Source organism: Aptenodytes forsteri, unplaced genomic scaffold (genome assembly GCF_000699145.1).
Source record: "Aptenodytes forsteri isolate BGI_AS27 unplaced genomic scaffold, ASM69914v1 Scaffold5, whole genome shotgun sequence".
Lineage (NCBI taxonomy): Eukaryota > Metazoa > Chordata > Aves > Sphenisciformes > Spheniscidae > Aptenodytes > Aptenodytes forsteri.
The window spans coordinates 5,874,619-5,902,253 of NW_008795672.1; the positions used below are offsets into that span (position 1 = coordinate 5,874,619).

At 39.4% G+C, this 27,635-nt stretch overlaps 1 protein-coding gene across 4 annotated transcripts in view; it reads left to right on the forward strand.

Moving 5' to 3' along the window:
• The window catches only part of MACROD2 (MACRO domain containing 2), a 922,980-nt gene that overhangs the window by 615,707 nt on the left and 279,638 nt on the right, over positions 1 to 27,635 (forward strand). The gene's annotated exons all lie outside the window — the stretch shown is intronic.

A 27,635-nucleotide genomic window follows, 5' to 3' on the forward strand; every position in this document is an offset into this window, starting at 1 on the left:
GGAAAAAAATATGGAGAAATTTGAGAGGACATGCAAATTTACAAGGGGACAAAAATATTTTTTCATTTAAAAATAACGTAGGCTGATTTTTCTTTCATTCAGTTTCAGTAAATGCATACAAATGTGAGAGTAGGCTGGATTACTTGTACAATTCAAGGGTTTTAGAGAAACACGCTAAGCAGCAATAAATAAAAAAATGCAGTCATCACGTACCACCATAGTATGACATAGCTGCTGCTGCGTGAAAATAACTTATAGTAATATTTAGATAAATTAATTTGAGTTTTGACTAATCAGATACTGCAGATGCAGGGGAAAAAAGTGACAGGAATATTTAGGGTTGTTTCTTCTTTTTCAAGGGCCTCTTATTTAAAATTGATTGTTTGATGATTGTAAATCTGAATTAGGCTTCAGAAGGTAGAATCTAAATTACTTTGGGTGCTGTATCCTTTTCTACTTGAACTGCACTTTCATTATTGCAGAAGAACATGCAGATGCCATTTCCACAAACTCTAGAAGTCACTGAATATGAATCTGGTTTCAGATAAAGCTCTGCCTCGGTCCTCAGTTCAGATCCCCCTCTTGAACTTTCAGGGAGCTCTGCATTTTAGTTCTTGACTCTTGGCTTAAATCTTGATCTTTAACATAGATGCGTTCTTGTTATTAGTTTACAAAAACAGGCAAGACATGGTGTAAATATATGGAAATAACTAGTAAGTGGAACATACAAATAATAATAGTTCATTTTATTTTAGAATTGTCCTAGTTAATAGAAAAGGTCTCAGCAGGTGAGGAATATGGTTCCCTGAAGTCAGTAAAGAAAGTTGGAAAGGATCTCTGGTAGGAATCTTGAGTTTTCTTTTCCTGAGGTAACGGATGCTTTTCTTGAAGCCTGCATTGATTTTAACTGGAAAGCTGTGGCATTACTGAAACATTATATAGTGTGGCAGATGCTTTTTCAGTATTTGTTTGCTGTTTTCACCTTTGGAAATGAGTTAAGACACATATCTGCTAAAATACTCTGTTTTTCTGAGGCTGGTTTGTTTGTTTTGGGAATACAATCTCTAATTGATTTTACTGTTTACATTTCAATAAATACTTTCTATTCCTCAATGAAAAAAATTCTTACCTTCTTTCCAGACTCTCAGCCTGAGAACAGTAATTAAACAGGCAACCCCGCGTCAGGCTTCAGGTGTCAATATTTTCAAGAATGTTTGATAGCAGTTGCAGTGCTAAAATTATGCTGCGTGATGTGTTTGAGGTGTAAAGTACACCCAAACCCTGCAAAGCTATGCTTTCATCTTTCTGGTTTTGTTGAGCTTTTCCCCTCTATACATGCACATTCCTTTAGATAAAGTCAGTGTCTAGACAAGCAAGTGGATCAGCTTCATTCTTGGTGGCCTAGCCGATTAGTATTGCTTTATGTATTGTGCAGTTAACACTGGACTATCCCAATAAAATATTATTGAAGGAACACACAGCCTTGAGTTCTCACCTCAGATCCATACGAACAAATGCTATCCCTTCAGAAATCCTTGGCTGAGAACTGAATCATAGAATCATAGAATCATTAAGGTTGGAAGAGACCTCTAGGATCATCGAGTCCAACCGTCAACCCAACACCACCATGCCCACTAAACCATGTCTCTAAGCGCCTCATCTACTCATCTTTTAAATACCTCCAGGGATGGGGACTCAACCACTGCCCTGGGCAGCCTGGTCCAATGTTTAACCACTCTTTCAGTAAAGACATTTTTCCTCATGTCCAATCTAAACCTCCCCTGGCGCAACTTGAGGCCGTTTCCTCTCGTCCTATCGCTTGTTACTTGGGAGAAGAGACCGACACCCACCTCGCTACAACCTCCTTTCAGGGAGTTGTAGAGAGCGATGAGGTCTCCCCTCAGCCTCCTTTTCTCCAGGCTAAACAACCCCAGTTCCCTCAGCCGCTCCTCATAAGACTTGTTCTCCAGACCCCTCACCAGCCTCGTTGCCCTGCTCTGGACACGCTCTAACACCTCGACGTCCTTCCTGTAGTGAGGGGCCCAAAACTGAACACAGTATTCGAGGTGCGGCCTCACCAGGGCCGAGTACAGGGGCACGATCACTTCCCTGCTCCTGCTGGCCACACTATTTCTGATACAGGCCAGGATGCCATTGGCCTTCTTGGCCGCCTGGGCACACTGCCGGCTCATGTTCAGCCAGCTGTCGACCAGCACCCCCAGGTCCTTTTCCGCCAGGCAGCTTTCCAGCCACTCTTCCCCAAGCCTGTAGCGCTGCATGGGGTTGTTGTGGCCCAAGTGCAGGACCCGGCACTTGGCCTTGTTGAATCTCATGTTGAGTTTCACCTCCAAATGGAAGTGGACAAATTTGCAAGAGATCAACTGAGTGTATCCAATTTAAGAATCTGGATTGTGTTCTGCTCCAAATTCTTCTAAATGCTTAGATTGCTTGCCTTTTCTATTATTGTTATTAGGAGAGAGTGGTCACGCTTCTCTGGAGAGCAATCCTTTCCTGTTTGCATCACTGCAGAGCACTCCTTTTCTCCCATAAAAAGGAAACTGGGAGGAAACAAGCAAGCAAGCTAGCCTCTTTCTGAAGGTTTTGGCTAAGGGCAGATTGCTTTTCATGAGAAGGGTGTTGGATAGAGGAAAGGTCTGCCTTTCCTCCCCAAACGCTTTCCTGACGCTCCATCTCCACCCATAGCACTGTGGATGTTCCAGCTTGAATGAGTTAAAGCCCCGAGAAGGCTATTTGCCATTAAGGCACTGTGCCAAGAGTCAAAACTTTTATTTTAATGTGCTCCTATTTAAAGAGCGCTGGCAACAAATTCACTCATGAGGGATCTTTATTTTAGGAGTCTGATAGTGTCAAATGAGGGATTAAATCTTTAAAAAATGAAGTAGAAAGCAACCAATGCTGAATGTTTGTAAGGACTGCAAAACAAGTAAGGCTCTACCCACAGGCACTTTGGAAAAAAAAGAGGTGTTATCTTTTCCTAAGAGATTCCTGTCCCCTCTAATGTGCTTATAAATTGATAATCAGTCTAAGAAAGCAAAGGTTGTGAAGACTCATATCCCCATGGATCCCTGGGTTACTCTCTTCTGTTGCAATAAATGCTTTCCTTTATATCAAGAGCATGAAGCTTCATAAACAAAACTGCTTCAGGAGGAGTACAGAGGACCTGTGTCACTCCCGTATCATTGGGGAGGTACTGCAGGATCAGGCGGCAGATCCTCAGTAGCTGTTGAATAATACTGAAGCATGAGCGAGAGTGCAATCTTAACCTTATCATGGCTCTTCTATAGGCCAGCTAGATTTTTAGGGATTTTCCTACATTTTGTCTCTTTTCCCTTTTTCAAAGCAATTCTACTATCTGTTTAAAAAAAAATTGAAAAGTGATAAAAACAAATCTACAGACAAATCTGTAGGTCAGAGGGTAAAAAGTGTTATTTTAGGCTGTAGTGTGTCAGATTTTCACCTTATATGCAGTGAATCACCATTTACACATCCACTTTCCCCATAATTACCATCTTGTTATGTCTGAGGTACTGCCAGAGGAGGGGAAAAAAAAAAAGCTACTTTCTTCAGTTGATTTTGTGGAAGAGCACCTCATTATCATGTCTTTCGGAAGCTATCCACAAATTCTGGTGTTTGCAGGCTGCAAAGTGAACAAGGATGTCTGATACGGTGCTACAAACCTTATGAGCTGCAAAATTAAAACAAGGCTCTGCAGATGGATATGAGAAGACAGGAATTTTCATGTTTGTCACAATACTCTGTTGAGAGATAATTATGGGGTGGACTAGACATGGAAGGAGTTGAAGATATTACGGTCTGTGCACACCTATTTGTTACCTTTTTACTGTTATTTTACAGTAATACAGGGTTTGGCTTCTGTTCCTAGATACTTATGCAACACAAGCTGCTCTCTGGCAACATGAGCAAGTATTTAAATGTTATTTTAAACTTAAGGGAGGGGAAAAAAAAAAAGGAAAGGGAGGGGAAAGATAAAACTTTAAGAGAAGTCTCTGGTTAGTATTTCTTTTTGTCTCTACATCAGTGTAGCTGTATATTTTACCTTAGCTTGACTTTTGCTACAATGATATCATCTATCCTTTCTGAGAAAAAATAATGGCAGCTCTTAGGTTTTGTTGTGAATGTATATTTGCATTTCTTTTAAAAACACAGAGAGAGAGAAAGGGAAAGAAAAAGACCAAAAGCCATGGAAATGCAGAATGTCTGCAGTGATTTAGGCAGTGGAAACGCACAGGTTCACCACATTTTAAACACCTTTATTACATTGGAGTAAGACTTGTTTCTTTTAGAATCAGGCCACATATGCTTACTTGTAGCTTTTGGCCTGCTCATGGCAAAACATTGCAAGGTTAAATTTATTATGTGTTGCTAAAGGAGGGTCAGAAAAGCAAGATTAGAAAGCAAGGAAAGGAAAAAAAAAAGAGAGTAAAGTATGCAGTGTGTATAGAAAATAGAAGCATATAATACATTCTCAAGGCAGGATGCAAGGGAGGTATCGCAGATCCTCTGCTCTGCTTTGTCTTTATCTGGGGAGAGAGGTCCCTTGGTCTAGTGCCAGCTCGTGTCACATCTGTCCCGACCTCCAGTGCGTCCTCCTCAGTATCCAAAGAACGATTCATCCTGCCAATCCACAGAGGGCTGGGAGCGTATCCATCAGCTCTTCCCCCCGTGAGGTGATCCAAGATAGATTATAACAAGGGATTAACTGACAGGTGCGCTACTGAAGGATTATAAAAGCCCTCTGAAAATCTGAGTCAGAAGACTAAACCAAATGTTTTCAAAGGCAGAATAAATTCCTGACACAGGGCTAAAGGTTGAGGCAATCTATTTCCATCTTTCCCATCTGTTTCTTCTCATTTTCTGTTGGCGTTTCATTCCTAAGATACATATTTCTTTAACGAGCAATTCTAATAAGGGTTGCGCTGTCATCTTTCCAAGGAAGGAGTTAGCTGCAAATTTTTCAGACCCACTATACGCAAATGTATAATAAGTAACCATGAAGCAGGCTTGTATTTATCTGCAGTCTGGTGCTTTGAGTCCCTGCAACCATCACAACGGCCTGATGCTGTACGTGATCATCAGCATTTGAATATTGTGATGTCAATTATGGTGACCTAGGAAAACAGATATTATCATATAAATTCGGGGGGGAGAAAATAAAATCCGGTAGGTCACATAAGGAAAGTTCCCATTAAGAAGATTGTCTCTTAACTAAGCCAATTTTTTAACCCGATCAGCAGCTCCTCATCCCTCAACTCAGACTGCATCAACTTTTTTGACACTACTGTGTGGATTTAACAGTCATTTTTTGTAACTCATTGGGAAGTTAATTGCATTTTGTTATTTACTCCGTAATTTGTAATGTAATGTAATTTGTAATGTAATATTTTAGAGAAAATGAAGATATGTGATAACTCATTTTTTGATGCTTCTTTTGGGACTGATCACCAGTTAATTGAGATTATTACTAAAATTAGTAATAGTAACAGCTATGAAATTACTATTATAATATTCAAGTAATCCTAGAAATCTAATTACTACTTGTATAAAAATTTGTTGCATGCATTATTTAACAGTGTTCTTATTTCAGACAGTGTAGCATCCATGATACTAATTGGTCTCTTCCTGTATTTTAAATACTAAAAAAATTATTATTGGAAAGTGTAAATCAATGAGCTCTCAACAGTCTAAAATTAACATTCATATGACACATTTAGCAAGGAGAAGTTCAAACTTGGTTCCAGACAGAGACTTAATAAGCTCTCTTTTTCAGTGGAAATTGGCATTTTATGGATATTGTAGTTAGGCTATCTAGAATTTTATCTATTCTGAAGTTCTTGCTGACTGGTCAAACTTACAGCATTTCCCCTGAATACTAGAGTACAAATCCTGTCCTTCATTAAAATGGTGTTTAGTGACTGTCCTTAAAAATTTCTCTTCGAAAGCTTAGACTGTTGAACACTGAATACTCAGTTGCCTCATGGCCTCGCTTTTTGTCTTTTCCCTTTTCTTTTTAGGAAGAGATAGAGAGTCTATGTAGTTACTTCTTTCTTTTAAAATCAGCAGAAGCATGAAGAACGTCAGGCTTTTTTAAAGTCTGGAAAGCCTGGCTCCTTTGTTAGGCTCACTGCTCTGAGTTTGTATTTGCATATATTAATTGCTCCCTTCAATCTTGCAACTTCTGCCCACACTCTCTAACCTCACTGTCTTGGTTCTACTCTGCAAGAAACAATTGTTTGTGTGCTCTCTTGCTCTTATTTCATAGTGGCTTACATCTTGAAGCTCCTAACATGGCTCACGTCTAGCTGCTTTTGCAATGAGCTATATAGATACCTGCAGACTGTTGAAGAAAAGCCAGTAACATCTCCAAAGGCATCAAAAACACATTGCACTTTGGGTGCTTTTCCCCTTTTTCCTTTCACTTTTTGTATTATTTTTTTTTTCCCCAGGCAAACTATTCTGCAAAGCATAAGAGTTGGAAAAGATCTCTGGTATTCAGAAAACATATTGCTGATATCACAAACAGGGCTTCAGCTGGTCAGATATAAAGTTTGTTTTGGTATTTGTGGTTTTCCACTCTAAGAATTAAAAATGTCTCAATTACCATGATGAAAGTTAAAACTCTGTATTGTTATATACCAACAGCATCACTTAATTCCCTTTTCTAAATTTTCCTGGCTGATGTCAACAAGATAATCTTATGTGTTTGTTCTATGGCTTTACAATCAGGAAAAGCTAAAGTTCTTTGAAGCTAATTTGTTAAGAAATGAATTTAAGAAAGAAAATAAAGATATATGGACCTTGTCCTGGAGACACTAAATTCATATGATACACAAAGTATAAATTACTTCTTGGTAAAAGGCCCAATTATCGCTATCCAAAATTTTGCTTTGATGTAATCTTGTCCCTTCCCCCCAGAAAAGAGCATGTCTCTAAAACTAAACTTGGAGCCCAATCTGTTAGTGAATTCCACTGTTTGCTTTGGCATGGGTAGAACATACCACAGCATCGCGGAAGAATCCAGCAGCAGAAGGATGCCCAAGTTCAAAATATGCAGTTTCACTTTATTTAGCTTTAAATGTATATAAAGGAATGAACTGGCCCAAGATCACTTAAAAATTACTGTCTTGACGAGTCAAGAGGCTACTATCAACTAGTATAATCTTTTGGATACCTATTCAGATAACTAAATCAGATGATTAAATCAACGAGTTAAGTGTGTATACTGCTATTCATGACTACTTCTCTACATTTATTTTTCATCTGGAGAAGTCAGCATTCAGAAGCAAAGACAAAGATGTTCTCTGAGGCCGTGACTAACCTTATTCAAGTTTGAAATTGTTCCTGCTTTGAGCAGAAGGTTGGGCCAGATGACCTCCAGAGGTGCCATGGCCCTTCCAACCTAGGTTTTTCTGTGATTCCAAGCTGCTTAGATGTTTTCTTCACTGATATCGGGGAATCACACCATTACTTCAGATTCCTTGGTGAGATCTCATCAGGTGCTATAGCAAAGCAGGTTTTATTTGCAAAAGGAGAACATTGTGTTCTTGTGGGTGTCTCTTAACGATATTCATGATTAAATGTAGTGTGACAACTTAGTAATTATAAGAACATCTTTTTCATGCCTTCCCCATTTCTACAGAAAATGTTGTAGGTGAAGTATGTTAGTCTGAGTTTTAAACACATTGTAAAAGGACAGACAGCTAGTTTAATGGTTTCAGTCAAATTTCACGATGCAACTGAGCTTCCTTGAAAGGAGGAACTTAATATAAAATTAATCTAGTTAAAGAAGAATAGGTGTCATCTTGACAGCTGTGAAACTACTCCTGGGTTTGAAAACTTGCACTAGAGCTGATGTGTGTCGTATTAGCAGCGATGTCATTTACCCGTGCGCTGTGGCACGGTAATCTTAGTCATACAACACAAATTCTCTATACTTTAGCAGCTAGTAACTAGTCTTGTATGTAATCTTAGTCATAGAACACAAATTCTCTATACTTTAGCAGCTAGAAAAAGATCTAAAAAAGTGCCTAGGGTAAGATTTTTGGTCCTAGATCGTCACCCACAATCATTTTAATACTGTACAATTGTTTTATCTGACGCTTACAAATGAAAGCTGTTAAGTGTATTCAGTTAATATTGAATCCCACTCACAGCTTAAAACTTATTCTGTGAGAACAGAAGAGTCATACTGGTCTGTGCTCTTGTGTGCTTAAGTAGCTTTTAAAAGCCCTGAGACACTAAAGTTGACTAGGAATAACATTTGTGGTGTGACGTATATCAATTAGTTTTACCACAAAGGTATTAACTGTATCTTTTTGAACTTCCGTGATTGCATTAGACAGTAAATGCCTTAGGAAAACAGCGCGCTCTCTCATTCTTTCCTTATTTCTAGTACACAGTGATAGGTCTGGCCACAGAATATTGTGGACCTGCCCCTTATTTGTCCTATTTTTTGTTCTCTGTAGCAGACATAGTCTCTTACTGTGTATTTATGCAATACCTATCTAAATGGGCGTAGTCAGTGTTGGAGACCCTAAATACTACTCCAGTACAAATACAGAAAGTCACAATATACATAAATTTACGTTACCAAGATCATCTCTTTCATATGTTCGGTGTCTGAAGGTCACTTCAAGAAGCGTGGAAGAAGTATGTGTGAGAATATTGGTGCTTTTAGGTAGCCTGTGAAAGGTAAAAATGTATTGCTGTTAGGGCACATACTTTCTCTTTCTCCTGAAACGAAAGAAAAGATCAACAGACTAGGCTTGCTATTCTGAGTCTCATCGAAGTCCCTAAAAGGCAATTTAAAGGTGTCTCTGCCTCCAAGGGTCATTCGCTGTGTTGTCCTTTTTTCTGCATCTTTGTTAGATAGCAATGCTACCATATATCATTGGAAAGGGCAACTGCTGCTGAGGCAGAAGAAGAATAGCAAAGTCGGATGGTTCAGTGTAATGAATGACTAATCCTGTTTCTAAGCCAGGATCCTGTTTATGAGACATATTCTGCAGTTCTGCACACTGCAGATCTTGGTGGTGGTGTTGTTAATGGAAGACCACTTTGGGGCCTGGAAAAGAGTTGTACCTTTTTGTCTTCAGAACGTGTTTAAAGCCATTGTGTGCCTCTGACTGTTAGAAACACATTCACCTTTCTTCTGTCTGAAGATGATACCCAAGACAATAGTATAAAATACAGTGAATTACAACAATGGAAGAAAACATGTATTACAGTAGTCTGAATTTTCTTGAGGGAAAGGGGTTTTTTTTAAAACTGAATTTCTAAGGGAATAGAAAGTTAGATTTGTACCCGTGCTTTGAATTTATGCAACTTGAGTAATTTGCTGGTGGTTGTGTCAGTGCATAAAATGAGTTGCATGCATGCATTGTTGGGATTGAGACATTATTTCTCAAATTCCATATTAATAATTATTAATAAAAAATCAGGTCATGTGGAATTGTTTCCTATTTCGTTAATCTATCAGAATCTGGTTATTCGACTTAAGCTAGTTGTCTGTATCAATGAAACACTAAACAGCTTGTGAGAACATGAGGTTTACTGCAGAGGAAACGCAGCAAGAGTCAAAATTTACCTTTCTGTGAATACTGTTCAGGAGAAAGTTTGAATGCTTTTAAGAGCTTCTGTACAGAGCAGAATTGTTGCTGGTTTTGTTTACTTAGCAGTAATGGTATACATATTAAATTCCCCTTCAGGCTTACTCAGGGTGAGACGTTCAGAAACAAACGTGCACCTTGTTGAAGAGTGTTAAGTCAGAAGTTCAGTACGCCTTAACAAGGTGACTACGAAAATAAATGTGGATTGCCTTTTTGTGTACCTGCCAGGCAGGCAGGATAGAAGTCAACCATTTACTGAAGAGCTGGTTAGAGGCGGGGGGGGGGGGGAAGTCACCTTCTGCTTTAAAATACGCTTTGGGTGAGGTTTCTGCTCAATAGAGCTGCGTTCAGTTTATTTCGGAGCTGTCACTACTGCAGAATAGCACCGGTTTGAGGGGTATTCTGTGAGAAGACTAACTGTAATTGGCAATCCATTTCTTCATTTCCATGCTATAGCCAGCCTTGACAAATTAATCACAATCAAATACAGGCTGCGGGAAGGGGGCGACCTATGTAGCACAGAAGAAAAATGAGGCCTCATGCTGGCGTGACAGACTAATCTTTCAATTCACCCCGTTAGACTGAACGAGGGGACTTGTTTGGTGTGCCTGTCACCAGCACCACCCATAAACAAACTGTTCACTCTTGGTGCTAGGGTTTGGCGGGTGTGATAAAGGTTATTGAGTGCCACCTGGCACCTCATCGATCACTGCTGCGGGATGGGGATCACCTGGATTAGTCCTGAGGAGGACGAGTCACTGTGTGGTGGCTTACAAGATCCCTGGAGAGAGTGCAACCTAAATTATGTTGTGAGGAGTGATTTTGATTTTGTCTGGCACCACAGAAACCGAAATGGCTCCTTGGTTTGGGTGGATGTGTTATGGCTACTGCACAAGAAGCCTGTCACAGCAACAATTATTGCTAGGAGGTCTAAGCGACGATAAGTAGTCTGTGAAATTGTCCCAGGGAATAGGACCTAGGGTGGTTCTAGATGGAAAGGAAAAAACAGCAGCCTGAAGAACTAATTTACTCTGTCAGCTATGGAAAAAAGTTGAGATCTTTTGGTAGATGTTTTAGTTACCTTTCTTCTTATGTACTTCTTGGAATGGTGCAGCATGTGTGTGGCTTCTAGGGTTATATTTGGAATATGAGACCCTATTTTAGCCGACCAACTCATAATAATGTTCTTTATACTATCTAAGGCTATGATTTTAGGTTTTCATCTGGTAACTAAAATGGAAACAGATCTAAATTCAAACCGGAGTAAGTCAATATACCTTGGTTTCAGAGAAGCTATAGTGGTTTCCACTAGCTATGAAATATTCTATTGCATTTAGAGGAATAGATCTAGCTTTTTGTAATTGACCCTATTTGCTTTGACTCTAACTTCATTGACTTCAGCAGAGGAGAAATCTGGTCCAATGTACTGGACCTTTCTTATAATGTTTATTTCGGACAGAGAAGACTTTGTTATCTTACTTTTTCTTGAAAGAGTATCTAGCCCCTTGGAAAGAACATTACTTTAAAGTCTCATTTGTAAATGGTTTGTGTGTCTCTTTTTATTCCTTTCAATATATTACTTATATACGAGAGAGTGGAGTGCTTGTTTTCCTATATATTACTAGATGATAAACTGTATCTATCATTTTCCAATTTAGTTTTAGACAATGCAGCATATCACTTTTTTCCCTCTTTCCCTTCTCTCTGTGACGTTTGAAAGAACCCTTTAACAGAAATAATGTATAATACCATTTATAGGGTAATAATTTACTGTATGTGATGCTGTGGCAGTGGAAGACTTTCTGTCCCCTTCTATTTTCATTTCTCTCTGGAATAAGAACATTAAACTTTCACTTTCAAGGCGTTGGAAGTATCCCATATGGAAAATACCATCTTTCATCACACATTGTGACTTGTTCTGTCAAAAACCAAATTCTGGTTTGCTTAGTCAAATTGAGTAGCACTTACAGGCCACTTGCTGAGCAAGGTACTGTTCAATGTGAATAATGTTATGCTGACCCTGCCTGGGCAGGGCCTGGTTCAGACATCCCTCAGCTAAATAAGAGCCGGTGTAAATGTCAGCACATTGTTCCAGCTGGCAGCCAGGTAGCATGTTTTCTGTATCCGTTTTCCTGTTTCTCAGTTCTTATGACCAGAAGTGTATTTCTAAAATGGAGAAGATGACAGTGTGAACTGTTGGGTATTATGATGAGAAAAATAGAGAATAGGAAGATCTAGAACCTAATATTTAAAAAAAAAATAGTTGCATCCTTAGGATAAGAGTAAATCGACTGTTCCAGCGGTGACCAGTGTGTGGTGCGTAGTTTAAGCTTTATGTACGAGTTCATTATCCAATGTTGGAAAAATGAGTATCAGTTTTATGCAGAATGCATATCAGCGTAAATTGCCCAGTGTAGGCTGTGAGCTGTAGACAGTGCAATCATAATAGCTTTTCAACTGATGCAGTTTTATGGCCTCAGAACATTAATCATTTTCTTATGCCTTTAATTACCATAAGGTGGTTATACTTGTGTCCATAATAGGTGCTAAACATTATGCCACTGATAGGTTTTTAACCGTTCTTTTTGTTGTAGCTAATAAACACAATATAGCAGACCATTATGAGTCCAGAATGTTCTTTTTTTTTTTTTTTTTTTTTTTTTTTCCCTGAGTGCCATTAGGAACATTACTGCTGTAAGGCCAACAACATTTTGAGCTATATTTGCTAGCTGATTGTAGTCTTCTGTTTGGGTTTTTTTTCTGGCTTTAGGAATGAGAGAAAAGAACAATTCAGTTGCTAAACAGGCGTTGCTTAATTAAGAGAAGATGATTTTTCTCCCTTTTAGAAAAATAAAGCCTCGTTCCCAAAGTGAGAAAGAAAGGAAAAGTTGCTGCATTTTCCACAGTACTAAATACCATATAGAAGAAAACAGTGATGCTACTTATGTGCTGACCATGCTGGTCAGTGCTCTAGGAATCTTCTATTTTATTTTGCTGTCAACTTCATAAGTTATAATTTACTAGTTTTCAGTAAAGCAATAGTTTACTGATGTATATAGTAGGCTCTTCACAAAAGAAGATGTGAGATTCAAAGCTCCCTTCTAATTGAAGCTGTCAGCCATGATGCAGATAATGAGGGTGCATATTGGCAATGCTTCCGTGTCATTCCTAATGAGGATTTCAGGTTGTGGAACCTTATACCAGTCTTGCTATTGTGTGGCCTGATTAATGAGTTTTCACCATTTCATTGAATATAGGTAATCAGAAGCAGCGATTGTATTTAGCATGCTTGGCAACCAAGAAGTGGGGAATGTACAACTGACAAACTGAATGTACAAGAATCTTTAGCTGTTTAATTTATGTGCATACACAAGGTTTTATCAACTCCCCATGTATATTTTCAGTTGATGTTTTTCAAAATTGTGCACAAGTGGCATGGAAATATTTAACTGCTCTACTATTGAATTTCTTTAATAATGCCAGCATATTCAAAATTGTCTCACCAAGGGCAGTAAGTGGTGTTCTAGTTGTGGAATTTCATGGATTTGATGGTGAAGAATTAAATTCCAAATCCTTCCTTAGCTCATTTCATGTTTTCAAGATTTCTTTTCCTAGGGGTTGACCTTCTTCTCAGTTTCCCATGTTGATTACTTGGCATTTATGCTGACCTTAACTATGCTGAACACTTTCTGAAAAGGAATAGATAGAAATGTTTCTCCATCAGCACTTATGCTAATAAAACATAGAATTGCAGTTCATAAACATTTATTATGTTTAAATTACATATGATTTCCAGAAATTATCTACTTTTAAAAAAATTACATTGGATAATGAATTATGTTTACTTAATAGACCAATTTTCACAAATTATTGAAGTTTCACAGTATCAAAGCTTCCAGCTAGGAAGAGGTCACCTTGATATTTGCACTGATTATATTTCAGCCTTGGCTCCACATTTTATCATTCTTGGTGTCTTAAGTTTTCTCTTACCTCCACAATTTTTTTTAATCTACTTATTTTTATTATTTGTTTTTATGACTCTTACTGTCAACATATTTCACTGGTTTTCTACTTACTAAACAAAATGGTTCTGCCTTAACTTCATCTGTAGTCTTAATTTTGTAACTTTTAATGTATGATCCCTGCTATTTAGGTTACTCTGTATTTATTGCTTGTTTTTGCCACTGCCTGCTAATGTCTGTGGATCCCTAAATTATAAGGCTCCTCTCTTCCCCTAAAATGTCAGAACTGATAATGAAACTCTCTTCCTGTTCCTTCACAACAAATCTAAATATCCACTTAGTAAACACTAGGAGGTAATCACGTGCTTCAATCCAATCCTGAATTATCTGTCTATAATTTTCAGCGCTTAAGACAGTATCATCACATTAATACGCATTGGATGCAGTTATTTAAAAGATACTTTGCTTTAAAAAAAAAAAAGCAAAGCCACCACCAACAAAACAGCCATGCAATCTTATCTAAGCGCTATTTAGCTACCCCAGTTCCACCTGCTGTGGGGGTGCCTGGCCTCCAATGGCTCACTCCGCCGGTTCCCTCAGCCGCCCCATGCCAGGAGTCACAGCCTCCTCAGGTCTGTCAGTCTGCCTGCTTGCGTGACTGCTTGCTCATCTGTTTCAGTCCCAAGGAGCGTGGCTGGAAAAAAAACCCTACATGGAAGCTAACCCATCCCACTTGGTTTGGACAAAAGCAAAGGATGTTCGCACAAACATTTCAGCCAGCAGGTCTGAGCGTGGAGTAACTCCTGGGGGACAGAGATGAATTTCTTGAGGCAGTAGCATCTTCACTTGTTAAAACTGGATTTAGCAGGTGATATCTTGCCACTCTCTGAACTTGCTTTGTTGAAACTAGCGTGTGGACTTTTTTCATTTCTTTACTGAATTTTCAGAAGTACCTCAATCCTTTTGAATCACGTTATTTTCAGTGTGTACCTGAAAGTGGTATTATCCCACTCTTACATACACAGAACATGAGAAAGGTTTATGTGGAATCTGATAGGAACTGATAGGAAACAAGTTCCATATTAAAATTTCAGCACAAGAAATGTCCCAGAAGCTCACACATGCATCATTTCCTCCTTTGACTTAGCACTATTATTGCACACTAGCTCTTTCTTCAAATAGTGTTCTAACTAGTTTTGAAACTGTTTGCATAAGCTAGTCTGACTGCTATCCTTAGCATTTTTTTTCCCCTTCCTGCTCTTTCAATCTGTATAGAGAAATTCTTCCTCAATTCCTGTTGCAGAGGGGGTTTCTTAATTTGAGTTCATTTCCCTTCTTTTGGTGTTTGCATGAACTCAGATACCTTGCAGCAATTAGTCTTTCTGTTTGTTCAAATTCTTTTGTGTCTAAGAGGTTTAATTGTAATGTCCTATTTTTTAAGGAATACAAATCCTCCTTCTTTGACCGTTCTGAATTTTGGAGTTCCTTCTCTTGTTCGGATGTCCACCACTTTTTTTTCCTCTATTCCTAGGATACTTTTAAGTTATACTGAGTGCTGGCCATATGGTGGTTTTAACATGGCTTGAGTAGTATCTGTTACAGTGGTTAGTGTAATTTATTTTTATTTATTCTTAACTATTTTAGATAGCGACTACACCTTTGTTTGCTTTTTGAAATAATTTTAAGTAGTAATGTTCAGACTTTCAGTGGCATAACCCTACAAACTTTCAGTCCGTTATTCTTCTCCTGGCTCCAGGTAGTTACTATAAGTTCCGGAGCTTTTATTTGCATAAGCATCAAGCTGCACGAGATTATTTTGCAAAGCTCATCTATAAATATGTATAATTCAAATAAGCATAGGTATTGACCTCATTGGTTTTGACTCATCAGTACTGTGAGTTTTCTTGCTTTGCTGTGGAGGTCCGTCCTTTAGCAATTGCTTTATGAAAATCAACCTTGTTTCTTGTAGAATTGACAGTCTGTTAGTTTTGTAAATCTAACCAGAAAAGTCTAACTAGAATTGCTCCCCCACCCCCACAAAAATACTTTGAACAAATTCTTACGCTGGTCTCACCAGCATAAGTACTCTTGTGCCTTAATTTTCCATTCTCTGTCTTATTTATAGTTTTTCTGCATGTTATTGTGACTTCATTTTGGAGGCTTTCAAATTGTGCGTTTTGGTTAAAGAAAAATAGAATAGTTAGAAAATTTTATGACAGAGAAGTCTGTGGTAGTGCGGTGGCTTGACCTTGGCTGCCAGATGCCCACCCAGCCACTCTCTCACTCCTCCTCCTCAGCAGGACAGGGGGGAAAATAAGATTAAAAAGCTTGTGGATCGAGATAAAGACAGGGAGATCACTTGCCAAGTACCATCATGGGCAAAACAGGCTTGACTTGGGGAAAATTAATTTAATTTATTGCCAGTTAAAAATAGGTTTGGATAGTGAGAGACAAAGGCCTTCCCTGCACCCCTTCTTTCCCAGGCTCAACGTCACCCCCTCACCCCCAAATCCTCCACCCCTTCCTGCAAGAGGAGCTTGCGGAGCTGTTTCTCGCATTTATTTTTTTTTTCCCCTCACTGCTGGACGCTGTTTTGTCCCTTTCTTAAACCGGCTTCCCCTGAGGCGCCGCTGACTTTGTGGAGGGTCTGGGCTGTGCCCTATGGTAGGGCTGCTGGAGCCGGCTGGAACCGGCTGCACCCCGCACGGGACAGCCCTGGATTCTCCTCACAGGGGCCCCGCAGCCCCGCTGCTGTCAGCGCCTCGACGCCTGCACACAATACAAGAGCAAAAGGTTAGCCAGAGACCAGGAAATATTATGGAGTTTTATTTTAATTTAGACACGTTCTTTGCCATCTTGTCTGTGATCGCTGCAGTGGGAGGAGGAGAGTTTGTGAAATGCCTTTTTCAGTTTTAAGGCATAGAGCTGGGAGAGGCTCTTTTCCCCCTCCTGTGAGAAGAGCTGAGGTAAAACCTCTATAAATCTGCCTGAATTGCCCTGACTTCTCTAGGTTTTGTCCCATACAGTGATAATTTTCCCTCCTCCATGCAGTTTTGGGGTGTGTTTTACTGGTTTCTGTCCCCAGAGATGTGAGGAAGACTAGATAATTTGCTGAAATAATCCTGGCCCAACTCAATATTGCAGTAGTATTTTTCAAAATCTGGAGATGTGCAGCTGTCGTGTTAATGCAAGCTATCTCGAATGTAATTGTATATATAGAGAGGACCCTTTGATCTGATAAAATTAATGGAAATCACACTAGCTAAAGCTGCTCTGTAAGCTTGACTCTTAACACATTCGGTTTCGATTATGTAAAAAGCTCTTTTGAACTGACCCACCTTCTTTTTAAATTTTCCCTAATTAAAGATCCCTTATTTCCCCTAGTTTGCTTCATTGCTTAATAATCAATGACATTTTTCCGTCCAATAAGTTTAAATGCTCTTCTGTACGCCTGCTGCTAATCTACCTGGGATGTTGTGTTTCCAAGAGGATTAGTCGTGTTTGGCTGCGACGTGGAGTGTGGAGATCTGCCTCAAAAGTGTCACTTTCCCCAGGCATAGCATGGGTCATCTCGTGCTGAGCGTACACACAAGCTAAATTTAATAAAGTGCTGGAATAAACCACCCCTTTTGCTGCACATGGCCACATTTACAAGGAAATTGAGGTGGGAGGTCAATTTTCACTTAAAGACTCAGGTTGGAGATTCCTAGTTTTTTAAGTGGAGGTCTTTAAATCTCACTTGTCTGACAGGTGGTAAGAAATCTACATTTAAATTGTCCAGATCAGCTTCTTATTTGTACTGGGTTGTTGGACAAAAGAAATTTCTTAGTCTTCCATATCCTTCACTGCTTGATCTAACCAACCGTAGCATAGGCTCCTTTTCAAATATGGGCGTTGCTTCTGACTACAGTAATTGTAATTTGCATTGGCTTTCTCCTGTATCAATCCGAGTATTGTTCAAAATGACATGGAAAACATGTTTGTTTGGGGTTTTTTCCCCTGAAGAATGGCCTCTCGCAAAATGAAATCTCTTTACTTTAAAGCCAGATTTACCAATGGTCTAATCAGAAATGTTGATGTTTGTTAAACATTTCTAAACATCAGGAATTTCTATTACCTGCTAAAGCAGAACACGTTTGTATAATTTAAAAAAAAAAAAAAAAAATCACACTGACAACTTGTCAGAATACATGCTGAAAATGCTATTTAAAACAAGTGTTAATAAGACCGAAAGTTCATATCAAGACCAAACTGGATTTGAATTTGTGGGATTGGAAGTGCCATTAACTAGTTATTTAATTTCCTTTTTGATTGAAGTATGCAAGACTCAGTAAATGCGTAATTGTGAGTGAAACGCAAATTAGAGATATTAGCAGAAATCATATTTTTAAAAAATAGCTGTTTGACAATTAATGATGTGATCTTTTGATACACTGAAGAACCTGATGAAATCTGGGATATTTTGTTGATCAACTAGTGTTGTTGGGTTTAAAAGGCAACTGATGCTAGGGGCTGATTGTCAGTCAAGAGAAGTGTTGCAATAAGGGGGTGCTAACGCAGGTGGATATAATTAGCATGCAAGTGAATGAGTCCTTAAAACCAGAAAGAAGGTGGAAGAAGAGTCAAGGTTTTCCAAGAGATTACGATATTTTTGTATTTTACCCATTAATTGTTTGTTCTATACTCTTCAGCACATGAGGACTTGCTAAGAGCGTCGGAAGTGAGATGCACAGTTGCAAGCAGTCACGTTTGCCGAAATCAGAGTTTTAAATTTCAAGTTTTCCTTATCCTTGCTTTGAACCAGTTTTCCCATTAATCCAGTCCCTAAAACTCTTTCTAATCACGTTTCCCCTTTTGTGTATGTTACTGTGATCTCAGGTAACAGAACAAGCAAAAAAAGTTTTCAGTTCAGCATTGGGAGGAAGTTTGAATAGCTGCTGGTGGCTTTCATGTAATTTTTGTTCACAAAGTTGCTGCAATACAGCCTGAAATGAAGTTATGAATCTAGAGTAGATTGGCTGGTTGCTGATACATACAGTAGCATAAAATCAAATAAGGCGCACTGTGACCCTTGCTGCATAAAAAGAAGGATATGTATTTTCAGATGGAGCTTACCTCTTGCCAGGCAAATGACTTATACAGAAATGAAGCAGCATCTAGGCAAGGAGGAAAAAATGCTTCCTCTTAAAAAAATTAATGCATAAAATGTTGAGATAGTGCAATGATGTGTCAAGTCAAACATCCTGCACAAGCACTTGTTTTAGCAGCATTCACTTGGTGGGTGTTGAAGTAGTATGGAGTGCCCTACTGTACAGTGAAGAACTGAAGCCATTAAGCATCAAAAATAAAGTGCAACCCCCTCTCTGTTCCTCCAAAATGTACTGGCATTTTTGAACTCCAGATTATCTGGAAATATTTCAGTTTTGAGCTGTTGTAGATTTCCTGAATACAATAGCTGCTGGTCTGTGTGACCCTTTAGCATGGCTTATCACTGCCTGAGGCAAGAATGAAAAAAAAATCCACAGTGTGAATAACATACACAAACCAAGAATCAATAATGTATTTCTTAAAAAGAATAAACTAAGTAGATTAAATATGCCTCATGCTGTATCTTGCTTTTTCACCCAACCTGCCCTATAACTTTTTTCCATATGTCTTTTGGGGAAAAAGATAAAAGAACATCTTTGTTTCCCTTTTTTTTTCCCCACAAGGAGTGAGTATATGTAGTTTCAGCTCATTTTCTTTATGTCCTCTTAGGAAATCTTTGTTTTCGCTTAGAGAGGAGATAAGAACAGTGCTTCAGTAGAAATAATGTCAGATTATTTTGTTTGTTCTTGTACGCGTATGGCCTTCACCAAGTACTCTGTTGGTTTTAGATAATCCAGCTAGGTCCTTGGGTTGCATCTGTCAGAGCAATTGAATGTGGTGGAAGTGATTTAAAGGATAGAGCTGGGCTGGCAACGCTGGCTGTTTTCTTTATGTGACACTGTATTTTTGGCCATTGCCTATGTATGTTTTATTCCTCTGAAGTTTCTCAGACTTTTTATACTGTCATCTCCCTTCATTTTGCTGTGGTAGCTTGTCTTCCCTCACATCCCTCATATACGCGTCCCCAAGTCCTTGTACTTGTAACTCCTGTCACAATGTGTTGCCTATTCTAGTCAAAATACCGAGAGCTCCAGCGAAGCCAACAGCCCTGATATTGTATCGGCCAGATTCAGCCCTCCTCCCCAAAACCCTGGACCCCATCTTGGAGCAAGAGGTCCTGTGCTCCCTCCCTTTCCTCATCTTCCTCCACCCCAACCTGCTGCACTTCAGTGCGCTTCCCTGGCTCCCACTGTCTGCGCAAAGATTCTGTCAGCAAGGAGAAGAAAGAGCCTCTCATAGCAAATTCTCCCCCTTCTCCCCCTGCCCAGCCTGTAGTGGCAGATGCATTAGTAGACATCAGGGACTCCAGCAAGGAGAGGCATGTTGAGAATATCTCAATTTCAGGCGAGCCCTCAATTAGAGTTTGCAATCAATTGCAAGATGCATTTCCATAGGGAACCGGGCTCTGCGAGGTCGAGGATGGTTACTTTATTCCTATTGCTGAACAGCAGATCTCTGGATGCTTAGGCTTCCCTCAGTGCTTAGGGGGGCACTGCGTGTCAAGGAGGGCCTGGGATAGTGTCAGTAAAGGTTAGGCATCATTGCATTGGACCACATTTTTATAGAAAAACTACCAGTTTCAAGTGGAATTCAGAGCGTGTGTGTGTGGGGGGGGGTTGTTTGTTTCTTATCTCTTGCAGCATTAGCAAGGCACTTCAGGAAGGTAAGATTGATTCCTTACACATTGCTTCAGTAGAGAACAAGGCATTTTTATTTAAGTCAGTGGGTAGAATAAATGTTTAACCTTGTTGGAATTGTAACTACAATGAAGCCAATATTCCATTGCTGTTCAATTCAGTGTATGATGGGAGATTTCACAGTTGATTAGTGCTTTACACTTTGTTTCAAATTACTTCTGCTGTATTATGTTGCCACCCTAAAAAAAAAAAACAAACTTGCTTGCTATGTATGGATAAGTAGAAGATGAAATACTCTGCATTAAAGAGCTTATGTACACTTTGAAACCTCTTTCAATTAATGTTTCTCTGTACAACCCTTGTTTCTGGAACAGCAGTTCTGGATATGGTATATAGTGTGTTTTAAGAAGAATGATGTACTTGAGCTCATGAACAGCTGCATACACGTGCCTAAATGGCTGTGTAATTTACGCAAACGTTGCATATACACTCTCATAGGTAGATTTTATAATTGCGAAACTACCTGTGTAAGTATACCTCTCACTTGCATTTGCATTGTATATACTTTCTCTTAGCATATGAGAATGCTAATTGCCAGACTAGTGAGATCTTTTGCCTTTCAGTGTTGTGGTGGTATCTTTCTGCTGTTTCTCCTATTATGCTCAGCTTTGAAGCCTTAATGTTCCACACGGGCATTAGAAGTACCCTGACGGACAGAAAAGCTCCATCACATAGCACAGTAAACAGCACAGCTCTGAAGCAGTTTACTTCCCAGAGAGTCTGAGTATTGCTTGCTATATTTTTTTACAAGACTGTTAGAGAACCCATTTATCCACGATGTGGTCCCCCTGCAAGCATACTCCCTATAAATGCTGGAAAAAGAATGAAACCAAAATCTTAACTTCTAATAAAAATCTACTGACTGCTGCAGAAAAGTGAAATTCTTGCAAACATACAGCTCTCCTGCAGAATCCCGGTATAATACCCCCTGCAGTAAGGTACTTGTAGGGAAGCTCTATTCCTCTTCAGCAGCCCAAATGTAAATGCATTTTCAGTAAAACTTTTTTTTTTTCCTCCCAATGCTAACAAATATCAAACAGCTTGGTAAACTTAACATCTAGTTTTTCTTTAGTGGACTCCTAAGACCTTGTTAGTGCAAGCCTCCATCTGCTCACATGACCTAAATAATTATAGTATATGCCCATATTCAGCTGACACTTTTAAGACAATTATATGGCAGGTATTTTCCTGATGATATCAGTGTAGGGGAGCGTGAAGTAAAGCATGGTATGATATCGTGTGTTTCAGAGAAACAGCAATGACGTGGTTTTTCTTGCATCTTAGCCACCTCCTTGTAACTGACCTCTCTTCGACTGCAGCCATAAGCTGATTCCAGATTTGCAACTTGTACAGAAAAAGCAGCTGAGTTGTAGATGGTGAAGGTGGATTGCCGTGCTGATCGGACAAGAGACCAGTGCCAGTCAGCACAGCAATGAGCACACACTGGGCATCTTTTCTGACAAGCCGAGGCTGAGCCAGCCCTGTTGTCGAGAGAGCCAGTTCATCTCGGCCTGCAACCTGTCTTGGTTTTGCTGACTTGCATGAGGTTTATAATGTGCTCTGGTGCCAGCATTGACTCTGGTTGACTTAACCAGGGATCACCGAGTTACCCAATGCACTTCTGTGGATGAAGAAGGGCTCTCCGTCATTTCAGTACTCTACCTGCTTTGTGTCACTGCATCATAGCAGAGACATTCTGTTTCTTGCATTAGTTGCTAGATGCTTATTTTGGGTTTCTTTATTAACCATCTTCTACCAGCAGCCTCTTTATCATGTCAGTGATTGAATGCAATTGGCAATCATTCTTCAAGAGCTGTATGTATTTTCCTGTTGCTGCTGAATTTTTTCACTCAGGGAAAATGAAAAGGCATGTTCCTTGCTTGAGAAGAATTGAGACACATAATGATTTCTTCAGAAGAATGTTTTGTTCATGCATTTTGAAAATTTCTCATTTTCCTTTGACATTTTATATGCATGCTAATTAATTACCCTAGCATAGTCTATAAGGGATACAGTGAATATGTGCAGCTTTGTTTCTTGGGGTAACTGGGGTAACAGAAAGGTTACTGGCTTTTCACAGTACTTAATTTCACTGTCTTTCTGAGAGTTATTTTTTTGAGTGGACAGCAAATAAGGTTTTCTCTGGCAGAATGAGTTCAATAAGGCAAGGTAGGCTATTCAGCAGAAGATTCATGGCTCTTCTCTTTAGTTTTCAATGCAGCTGATCCAAATGAGGGCACTTCCTTTCCAGGTTGCGAGTGTCCACAAAAATGATCAGGCTAGTAACTTGTCAGCTTGTTTATCCAATCACCATGTGATCATGGTTATATTAAAAAAAAAAAAAGAGTGTGTGGTGAAAAAAGCTCAAAAATAGCAACAACCTAAGCTTGTTGGTAGAATACTACCATCACTGCTTCTAAACAGGCCAGATTTACCATGGTAATGGGACTCAACCTAGCACGAGCGATTTCATTTTTACTACTAAAATATATCTTTGACAAGATGATTATATGGGATTGGTTGCAAGATTATACTGCTATTTTCATAGCTGAAGGACAAGTGAATGTATTGAGTAACCCCACCTCAGGCATGCTGGGCTGTGCATCTCATTTGTTTCCTTTTATTGTCATGAAGTGATATGGCTGAAGTGTTAGGATTGGTGTGTTGTCAATAGCTAGCCTTAATGCACACAACCATAATGAAGCTCAGTTATTCACGTCTGTTGTGATTCAGAAAGCATTTTTAGCCCTGATGATAATACTGGGTTTCAGAACATACATGGAATAAATGCTTAGTGCCTTTTTTCTTTCCTTTCCTTTTTTTTTTTTTTTTTAAACAAACCTGGGAAAAGTCTTTATTTTCCACACCATCTGGTGCTGATGATTCCCATATAGCAAATACTTGATGCATGGTGGAAATACCCTGTCATACTGACTGCAGAGGGGGCTTTTCAGTACACTTCCACAGTGTCAAAATATGACTGTTGAGCTACTATTTGAAGAGCATCCTTTATATATTATTAAACATCATTGACAAATACATAAACTAAATAAATGGAAGTTATTACATTTTGACACTCATGTTGATTAAACAACAGGACTCAGGTTTGATTTTAGAACAGGGGAACAGTCTGTAAACTATTGCATCTTGATATATGCGCAAACATGCCAGTGTAGATATTTTTCTGAGAAAGTATGAGAAAGACATAATGAGTATTTGTGTTGATGTGCATTTGGTTCTTTTCATGGTTTGCTTCAAAATGAAACCATTAAAACTGGCAAATAAGAATATTAAGATTGTGATGAGCCTTTCAGAAACCATAGAGAAGGGAGCATATTTTAAATGAATAAAAACCTGTCTAGCATTTAGGCTGTACTAACAAAAAAGATGCAGACTTTTTTTTTTTTTTTACCAGGATGAGTTGATTTACAGAAAACATTAGGCATCTCAGTTAAACTGACAAATTATAACACTTACCCCTGCAGCTACTGAAGTGATTTTCTGGATTGACATTTGCTTGTTAGTGTTAAACCTAACTGATACAATCTGTTATCATCTTCAGCTGTATCATATTAAAGGTTGATTATTTAGTACTTGTGTTTTGTTAATGGGCTTTTCATGGGGTGGTGGCATTACCTGATTGTAAGTTAAACATTTTTAAAAAGGTGCAGCGTTGGATTGAGCACAGTAAGAGAGACAGATAAAGCTACCAGCATCTCCATACAATTTGGGAGTCCCTTGAATAGGTTTTTATTAATTTTGTTTCACAAAATCCTTATTGCACTGTTATTCATTGAAGAACTTCTAGTATACATTTTTCAGATACTGCACAGACAACTTAGGCATACAGACACTCACAATAGTGTGAATGTTTCTCTGCTACATCCCCCAAGCACAAAAGGCTGAGCATTTACACTAGAGTGTCTAACAACAGGGAATTCATCGCGTATTTTCCATACGTTGATGAAACAGGGGGACTTACGTTCTTACCGGTTGCTTTCCAGGGAATAAATACAAAATGTAAGGGGAACTTCAATGTGTGTATCTCTACAGTTACTGTCTTTCTCAGTTCTTCTCCACACTCTCCTCCTCTAAAACAGCACATTTATTTAATATCAGATATTTCAAAATAATTCTGCCAGATCTTATCATGCCTTCTCTGGAAAATTATGGCCATGATGACTGCGAGAACTTGCACAGTGTACAGCATGTTTCAGCAACCATTTCTCAGGTCAGTGTTACAATTTCCAGGAATAAGGTGGTAAAGTCCTGGAAAGAGGTGTAGAAGCTCATAAGTTTGAAGACCTTTAAAAGCTTTCATAGGCTGTCACCGTGGGTAATATCTGTGCAAGGACATACCAAAAGCAGTAGAGTTCAGATGAGGTATATTTTATGTGATGGTAGTAGGATGGGTTTTTGTAGGGGGGAGTATGAAGGCATAGTCATTCATCTTAGGGAGTGAATGTAGTAGTACATACATCTATTAGCAACACGCAAAGAAGAAGAGAGGAAGTTTCTAAGTTTGGCTGTGACTTGGATGATGCTGGTACCTAAGTCAGCGTTAAAGCTGGCAGTTGCTTTTCTAAAGGCATATACAAAGGCAGCTGTCCTGTCTAGAGCGACATTTTAACTGTGAAGCGACTGGGCAAAGACATGAGAGCTTTCATAACAGTTTCCAAGCAAATTACAAAGATTTTGGAGTAACAAGAGTTTCTAGAGACACAGATGTGATACAGCCTTTTCCCATACAGCCAGAGGGACAGACACATGGAGATGGTTAACACTGACATACTATCTAGAATTGGTAGTGTTGAATGAGCAGAGCAAAGCTCTGCCCTGGCTGTGCATGCACATGGGATCTCTCCTTCGCCCACCATGTCTTTCAAGCCATGCAGGACCTTCTGCACACCTCGTTCCTACTGACTTACCAGGCTTGCACCCACTGTGCCATCAGCTGTAATGAATAAAACTGTACTTTAAAGGAAGACTCCTGAACTGAGAGGGACACAAGAGATGGCGGCTGCTCACTTCTAGGATTTGCTGTACTTGAGGGGTTGGGAGTAGATCCTGGTAATAGATGATGAGATGTGATTAGCGGGCACTGCAAAATGCAGAGGGCTGCAGTAAAGTTCCCGCTTGCTGAAGCAGCTCTTCAGGAACCGAAGGTAACCTGCACCGTTTCTGTGGCACAGCGGGATTTGTGGCCAAAATGTCGGCTTTGCCGCTGGAGGATGTAGGAAGCCCAGCCCAAGTTAGAGGCCTGTGTGGGTAGGTACATGCTTCACCCCACACCTATCCGTGACATACAGCCTGCCAACCCTCCCTTTTTGTCCAGCCAGACAAACCCAGTGAAGTCCTACGGAGGCACCCCTTGCCTGTACCTTACGGCTAATGCTTCTTTGCCTTTTTGTGCCCTTGTGCTTTTCAGTATTCTAGAGGAGAGCTCACTGCAGTAACATGGGCCAGTGTCACTCTTATTACTTTACCTGTTTTATCTTTTGTGAAATTGAGCCTTTAGCCAGAATTGCCTGAGCTGCTGCTCCAGCAGTCGGTTAACTGTGAGGCTCCTTGAGCTCATTTCTCTCAAGTAATTTGATTCCCACGTGCTCACTGAGATTGCTTTTTTGCTGAAAGGAAAGTGGGGAAGGGGGATGGGTGTGTCTATGGGAACAGACCAGAAATGTTACGGCAGACAAACGTAGCTTAGAGATAAGAACAACGCAAAAACGTGTTTAAAAAGATCCCATCACACTTTATCTCCCTTTAACCCAGTCCTATAAACCAAAATGTTTTTCTGTTCGAGAATCAGAGACACAGGGCCTTTTGTGCTGGTGCAGGGTATTGAACAGGAGGCTAAATTCCATCCTGCTTCTGCATAAAGTCAATAAGGTATTCTTTTCATTAAAATTACCAGAAATGTGTGTAAAATACTAATTAGATTTTTTTTTTTTTAAATTGGTCATAAAAGGCTTCTATGGATTTCAAGATATTTTCTGAAATCATACACGGAATTCAAGGCTTTTTCTTTTGGTTGCTGAACTGTTTCCTTTACATTGTGGTTACTTAGGAGTAATTGAACACCAGTTTTCTAGATAAGCTTCTATTTAAGATTGGTTAGTGTGGCAGCAGTTTTCTAAATAATGTACAATTTATGGAGATATTCTATAAAACTGCCAGTGCTTTATCACAGTTTTGGGCAAATACCCTGCTGCAAGGGAGTGAAAAACAAGCCTGAAAAGTGAATCTTGCTGGAGGGAGAATTGTTCTGAAAATAAACCATTCAGTGCATAAACAATGGCATATCAGTTGTCTGAAATACGTGTTTCTCCCTCTGCGTGGTGTTCATTGTATGTCCAGGCAGATCTGCCACACTCAGGGTACAGAATTTCTGTTCCAAAGTCCTGGTTTGTTAGATAGGACATTACTAATTTAAGCAGACAGTCTGCTTAGAGGTCTGTTATCTTATATGATGAAAATGAAGCTGTGGGAAGTCCCTGCTTTGGGTTTCGTTAGTGTTCATTAGTTTGTGTCATAAAACATGTGCCTTGATGAATTATTAAATGTCATAAGAATATATTTTCCCAGCGGCAGTGGAAGTATCCACAGTAACACTTGTAGGATCTTAGCTAATTTTCCATCTTGGACCTCGGAAAAAAAATTTTTAAAAATTTAAAAATATTCTTTATTGAAAAATGTGGCAAAGGAGGTGCTAAATGTCAGTATTACTCAAACATTGACTATTTTACTTGCTACTCTTGCTGGATGGTTGTCATTGATCACTTCGAAACAGTAGGCATGCTGCTGGACAAAATCCTTGCAGAGTCCAGTTACAGGGAGTAATGTTTTGGGGATGTGACTCAAAAAGGGTAAAGAGGGTGGAGGGGGGTTGGTTGTGTTTGGTTTTTTTTTTTTTTGGGGGGGGGGTGTTTTTGTTTTTAATCTAGCAGTGCACAAGTTCTGAAGAAGGGTTAAAGAAGATACGAGTTTGGAGGATAAGGTGCCAGGTCAAAAAGCTGGACACATCTTCTAATTTTTGCAGCGTCTGCATTTCAGTTTATGGTGCGAGGGGTGATGTATGATGTAAAAAAGGCTACATGTACGCAGCTGTATGCCAAACTTCATGACTGTTTCTGTCTAGCGCCGTTGCTTGCTTGTACACTGTGCCTGCAGCTCCACCTCTT